The 6,233-nt window shown below is 37.7% G+C and overlaps 1 pseudogene; it reads right to left on the reverse strand.

Annotated features, from left to right (window-relative positions):
* Positions 1 to 811: 811 nt before the first annotated feature.
* Positions 812 to 6,233, reverse strand: part of LOC102842404 — a 55,455-nt pseudogene continuing 50,033 nt past the window's right edge.

Raw genomic sequence — 6,233 nt, forward strand, 5'->3', positions numbered from 1 at the left:
CAATAGGATTAGCTGGATTATTTACTTAGTTCTTTTGTTTTAAATTTGTTTTTAAAGAAAATCCTGAACTTTAATGCTGAGACGTCTCCTTTTATTACTAAGGTCTCATCCTGTATTTTATTATTTGGGGTTTCTAAAGACACTGGACTTCTAGTGTGTGCTGTAGGATAAGCACTGGACTGCAAACCAAAGGTTCAGCAGTTCAAACCCACCAGCTGTTCCTTGGAAACCCTATACAGGGTTGCTATGAGTCAGAATCAACTTGACAGCATTTAACAACAACAAAGGCATTAGAGTAAATGAAGATTAAAGTATTAAAAGTTTACCCCAAACAAAAACATGATTAAGGTTGTATCAGCTAATAGAGAAGGTTCACACTAGTAAAAGACATTATAGTGATATTTATTCTAGCAACCACAACTCTTACAAAAGCATAATTTTAATAAGCACATCTTCTCAGAGACTTTAATTAGCAGCTCTCTCACATATGCAGATTTGTGAATCATCTTTGGTGCTCATTCAAAAAGCCTATAGCAGTGAGAGGTATCATTATACCAGGAAATGTAATTACATTGAAGCTTGAAAGATCACATACACAAAAATGGCTCCAGCCTTAGCTGTTTCTAAGTTGAACATAAATAAACTATCTGCAATAGTTGCCCTAAACAAAATGACGGCAGAAGACAATCATACAAGAATTTGTTTACAGAAGAATTCTTTAACAGGGTATGTGTGGAAACTCATTTCTTGAGAACAGATTCCTATTAAACACCCAGCCCCAGTTACTAGCCAACACCATCATTTATTCTTATCACATCATTGAATCTTCAGAGTTGGAAGAAGAATGAGAGGCTGTACTGTTGGCTTGTTCTTTTGTTGTGTGAGAGTCTTGCTCTGACTCTACCAATGTATCTTCTTTGAATCAGGAGGAGCATCCAGTGGATTACCTATGGAAGAAACAATAGATTTTTTTCTCAGCCTGGAAATAGACATAGACCTTCTTTCCACAGACTGAGTTTGACATTCTTTCCACTCCTCTGGGTTCTGTTCACTACGTTCTCATAGGGTTCATTCTGCACTTTCACCCCATAGTTCACTTTAATAGTGATATCCTTGTCTTGCAGCCCTGCTAGGTCAGCCAAACTGCTCTTCTGTACCTCTTTTATGAATGAGCAGCACCTGAATCTCATGTCAGTGAAAGCCATAGCATTTTCAACCTTAAACAGCCTACAGTATTTAGACTTCTGACTTTGTGTTTCCTCAGCAGTAACTGAGCTTGTGACTTCCAGAGGAGCAGGAGTAGGTGCTGGAACCGCCTTGACAGAACCGTTGGACAATTTTTCACTTAAATAGAAAACGGGAGAAAAATAAGCCTGTCTATGTATATTGTCCATCACCTTGTTTACTAGCAGCAATGAAGTCTTATCTCTACTCTTCCTAATGATTTCCACTTCTTCATGAACAAGGACTTTCACAGACTTGCCATTGACAGCAACTATCAGATCCCTGTTTTTCAGGCCAGTCCCATCTGCCAGGCCTCCAGAATCTATGCCTTTGATGATCTGACTTATGATTTCTCTGTTAGACCATCTCAAATGTAGAAGGCATAGCCGTCACCACGCTTCTTCCTCTCCATAACACAGGGTTGGTAGAATGGCAGTTTAAAACTTCCTTCTTAAATTGTACCCTCTGCTTACTATAGCGCTTGTCAGTTTCTACAACCAGAAATATAATACGGCTTCCTCATGGACCATATTGGTCTTCCCTTTACTCCTCTTTATTTGCTGTATTATATTCTTCATGCCATCCCACACACAGCTCTTCTGGTTTTCGGTCATTAGTGTCTAATGCTTCAAATCTTTTCTTGAGATGGCCTCAAAATTCAAGTGGGATATGTTCAAGGTCATATTTTGACTCTTGTTTTCATTTTATTCAGTCTCAACCTGAACTTGCATGAGAAATTCATGGGCTATTCCACAGTCAGCCATGGCCTTGTTTGTTTTGACTGATGAGATTGAGCTTTCCCACCATCTCGTTTCACTAATATAGTCAAATTGATTCTTGCACATTCCATCTGGTGAGGTTCATGTGTATAATTGTCTTTTATGTTTTTTTAAAAAAGGTATTTGCAATGAATAAGTCATTGGTCTTGCAAAATGTATCATGCGTTCCCAAGCAACATTTCTATCACTAAGGCCATATTTTCCAACTCCTGATCCTTACTCTTCTTTTACAACCTTTGCATTCCAATAACCAGTAATAATCAATATATCTTGATTGCATGTTTGATCAATTTCAGACTGAAGAAGTTGGTAGAATTCTTCAAGTTCATCACCCCAGACTTTATCGGTTAGTGTATAAATTTGAATTATAGTGGCTGTGAAGTCAGTTTCAACTCAGAGACCCCATATAGCATCTCCAAGGAGCAGCTAGTAGGTTTGAACTGACCTTAAGGTCCAGGACTTATACAACAGCACCACACTAGGACTCTGGTCTTCCTTGTAGGTGTATGGACCTTATCCTATCATTGACAGCATTGTACTTCAAGATAGATCTTGAAATGTCCTTTTTGATAATGATAGTGATGCTACTCCTCTTGAACGTATTGTTCCTGGCATAGTAATCTATATGACTGTCAGATTCAAAATGGCCAGTACTACCAGTCCATTTCAACTCACTAATGCATAGAATATCAATCTTCATGTATTTCATTTTGACAGCTTCCTAGATTCATACTTCATATATTCCATGTACTTTCTGATTATTAAAATTCATATCAATTTTCCTAGATTCATACTTTGTACATTCCATGTATTTTCTGATTACTAATGGATATTAATGTACATTTTTATCATCATTTTGAGCTGTGCCCCATCAGCAAATGAAGGTCCAGTAAGCATTCTTCCTTTTGTATCATTCTGGTCAACTCTACTTTGAGAAGGCTACTCTTCCCCAATCATATTTTGAGTGCCTTGCAACCTTAGTGACTCATCTTCAGTAACTATATCTAACAGTGTTCCACTGTTATTAATAAGGTTTTCGGCGACTAAACCTTCCGATATCCTGAAATGGACTGGCATTGGCCATTTTGAATCTGACAATCACATGATTTACTATGACTGCTGCTGTTGCTGTGTGCCATGAAGTCGGTTCTGACTCATAGCAACCCTGAACAGGGTTTCTGAGGCTGTAAATCTTTATGGAAGCAGAAAGCCTCATATTTCTCCCACAGAGCAACTGGTAGTTTCGAACTGCTGATCTTGCGGCTCGCAGCCCGATTCGTAACCACTACACTACCAGAGCTCCTTTACGTTAGTGATGATTAAATTAAAGAATTTTACTCACTTCTTCAGATTCCTGGTGTGGTACTATGGGTTAATGCATTGGACTGCAACATCAGTTTGAACCACAAAGTTGGTGGTTCTAGCTTACCAACTGCTTCTTGGAAATCCTATACAAGTTTGTTGTTGGTTGGAACAGACTTGACGGCACTTAACAATAACTCGCTTTTTCAGACTGAAATTGATCAAACATCCAATTAAGATTTATCGATTATTACTGGTGATTGGAATGCAAAGGTTGTGAAAAAAAGAGGAAGGATCAGTAGTTGGGAAATGTTCAAGACTTGGTAATACAAATTATGTTAGAGATCACATTGTAGAAGTTTGTAAGGCCAATGACTTCCTTATTGCAAATGCATTCTATAAACAACATAAAAGATGACTATACACATGGACCTCACCAGATGGAATACACAGAAATCAAATTGACTTGATGGTGGAAATGCTAAAGCAAATGAGGAGATAAAAGAGCTGAACAAATCATTTAAAAGGGAAGCTTGAGAAGAAAAGTCAAATATTATAATGAAATGTGCAAAGACCTGGAGTTAGAAAACCAAAATGGAAGAGCATGCTCAGCATTTTTGAAGTTGAAATAACTGGAGAAAATATTCAAGCCTTGACCTGAAATATTGAATGATTCTATGGGCAGAATGTTGAATGATGCACAAAGCATTGAAAGAAGATGGAAGAAATACGCAGAGCCACTGTATCAAAAGTAAATGGTCAATGTTCAACCATTTGAAGAGGTAGCATATGATCAAGAGTCAATGATACTGAAGAAAGAAGTCCAAAGTGCACTAACTAAAGGGATTTATAAAGAACAAATTTCCAGGAATTGATGGACTACAAATGTAACATTTCAACAAACTGATGCAGCACTGGAAGTACTCACTCATCTATGCCAAGAAATTTCGAAGACAGCTACCTTAACAGCTGATTGGAAGAGATCTGTATGTGTGTTCATTCCAAAGAGAAGTGCAGAAACCATCAAAAAATATTATTAGTATCACATGAAAGTAATATTTTGCTAAAGATAATTCAACAACAACTGTAACTATACATGGACAGGGAACTGCTAGAGGGTCATGCTGGATTTAGTTGAGTACATGAAACAAGGGATTTCATTGTTGATGTCAGATGGATTTTAGCTGAAAGCAGAGAATACCAGAAAGATGTTACCTGTGCTTTATTGACTACATAAGGACTTTTGACTGTGTGGATCATGAGCATTATGAAGAATGGATATTCTAAAACACTTAATTGTGCTCATGAGGAACCTGTGCATATATTAAGAGGTAGTTGTTAGAAAGAACAGGGGGACACTGAATGGTTTAAAATTAGGAAAGGTGTGTGCCAGAGTTGTATTCACTCACCATACTTATTCAATCTGTATGCTGAGCAAATAATCTGAGAAGTTGGGTATATGAAGAAGAACACGGCATCAGGATTGGAGGAAGACCCATTGACAATCAGTGATATGCAGGTGATAACAACCTTGCTTGCTGAAAGTGAAGAGGACTTACAATACTTACTGATAAAGATCAAAGACCACAACTTTTAGTATGGGTTGCACCTGAATGTAAATAAAGCAAAAATCCTCACAGCTGGACCAATAAATATAATGATAAATGGAGAAAAGATTGAAGTTGCCAAAGACTTCTTTTTGCTTGGATCCACTATCAACACTCATAAAAGGTCTGTTGCATTAGGCAGAACTGCTGCATAAGACCTTTTCAAAGTCTTCAAGAGCAAAGATGTCAGATTTAGGTTTGCCTGACCAAAGCCATGGTATTTTTTTCTAGACTCATACATATGTGAAAATTGGCCATTAAATAAGGAAAATGATAGAAGAATTGAGGCATTTGAGTTATGGTGTTGGAGAAGCATATTAATAGTACCATGGAGGGAGGTGGGGCTTGATGGCAGATAACGTAGAGGTGCAGTGAAGTTAGCCATCAGCAATACCACAGAATACCAGATGAAGAGGTTTCAGGGTAGAGCTCCAAAACTCTGAACCACATATCTAGGAATATTTTAAAAATTTGAAGGCTTATAGCTAGTGGAACTTGTAGTAGGAGTAAGAAAACACGTATTTTATAATCTGCCTGGCTCAGCAATCTGGAGCCAACAACTTGGGCAAACCAAACAAGACCAAGTGGGAGAACAGAACCACCACTAAATAACGCCACAGGAACCTCAGAGCAAAGGTAGCCAACACACTTTGTTGGTTTTGCGCTGTTCTGATTTTTTTTCTTTTTGGTATCTATTCATTGGCCCCCCGCTGTTTGAACACCTCCATTTTGGTGACTAGAGAAACAAAGGACTTATACAAACAAAACTATAAAACACTACTACAAGAAACTAAATGAGGCCTACAAAAATGGAAGAATGTACTATGCTCCTGGATAGGAAGACTTAACATTGTGAAAATGTCAATACTGCCCAAAGCAATTTACACATATAATACAATCCCAATCCACATTCCAATGACATTCTTCAAAAAGATGTAAAAAACAATTACACATTCTATATGGAAACGAAAAGGTTGGAAACCTCTCACTCCCCAACTTCAAAGTTTATTACACGGCTACAGTGGTCAAAACAGCTTGGTACAATGAAAGATACGTTGATCAATGGAACAGAATTGAGAATCCAGAAATTAACCCATCCACATACAGCCAACTGATTTTCGACAAAGTACCTAAGTATATCGTAAGGGGAGGGGATAGTCTCTTCAACAGATGGTGCTGGCAGAACTGGAAAGCGATATGCAAAAGATTGAAACAAGACCTTTACCTCACACCTTATACAAAAACAAACTCAACATGGATTAAAGACCTAAATGTGAATCCCAAAATTATGAAGGCCATCAATGAAAAAATAGGGACAAAT

The sequence above is a fragment of the Chrysochloris asiatica genome, unplaced genomic scaffold (genome assembly GCF_000296735.1).
Source record: "Chrysochloris asiatica unplaced genomic scaffold, ChrAsi1.0 scaffold00146, whole genome shotgun sequence".
NCBI lineage: Eukaryota > Metazoa > Chordata > Mammalia > Afrosoricida > Chrysochloridae > Chrysochloris > Chrysochloris asiatica.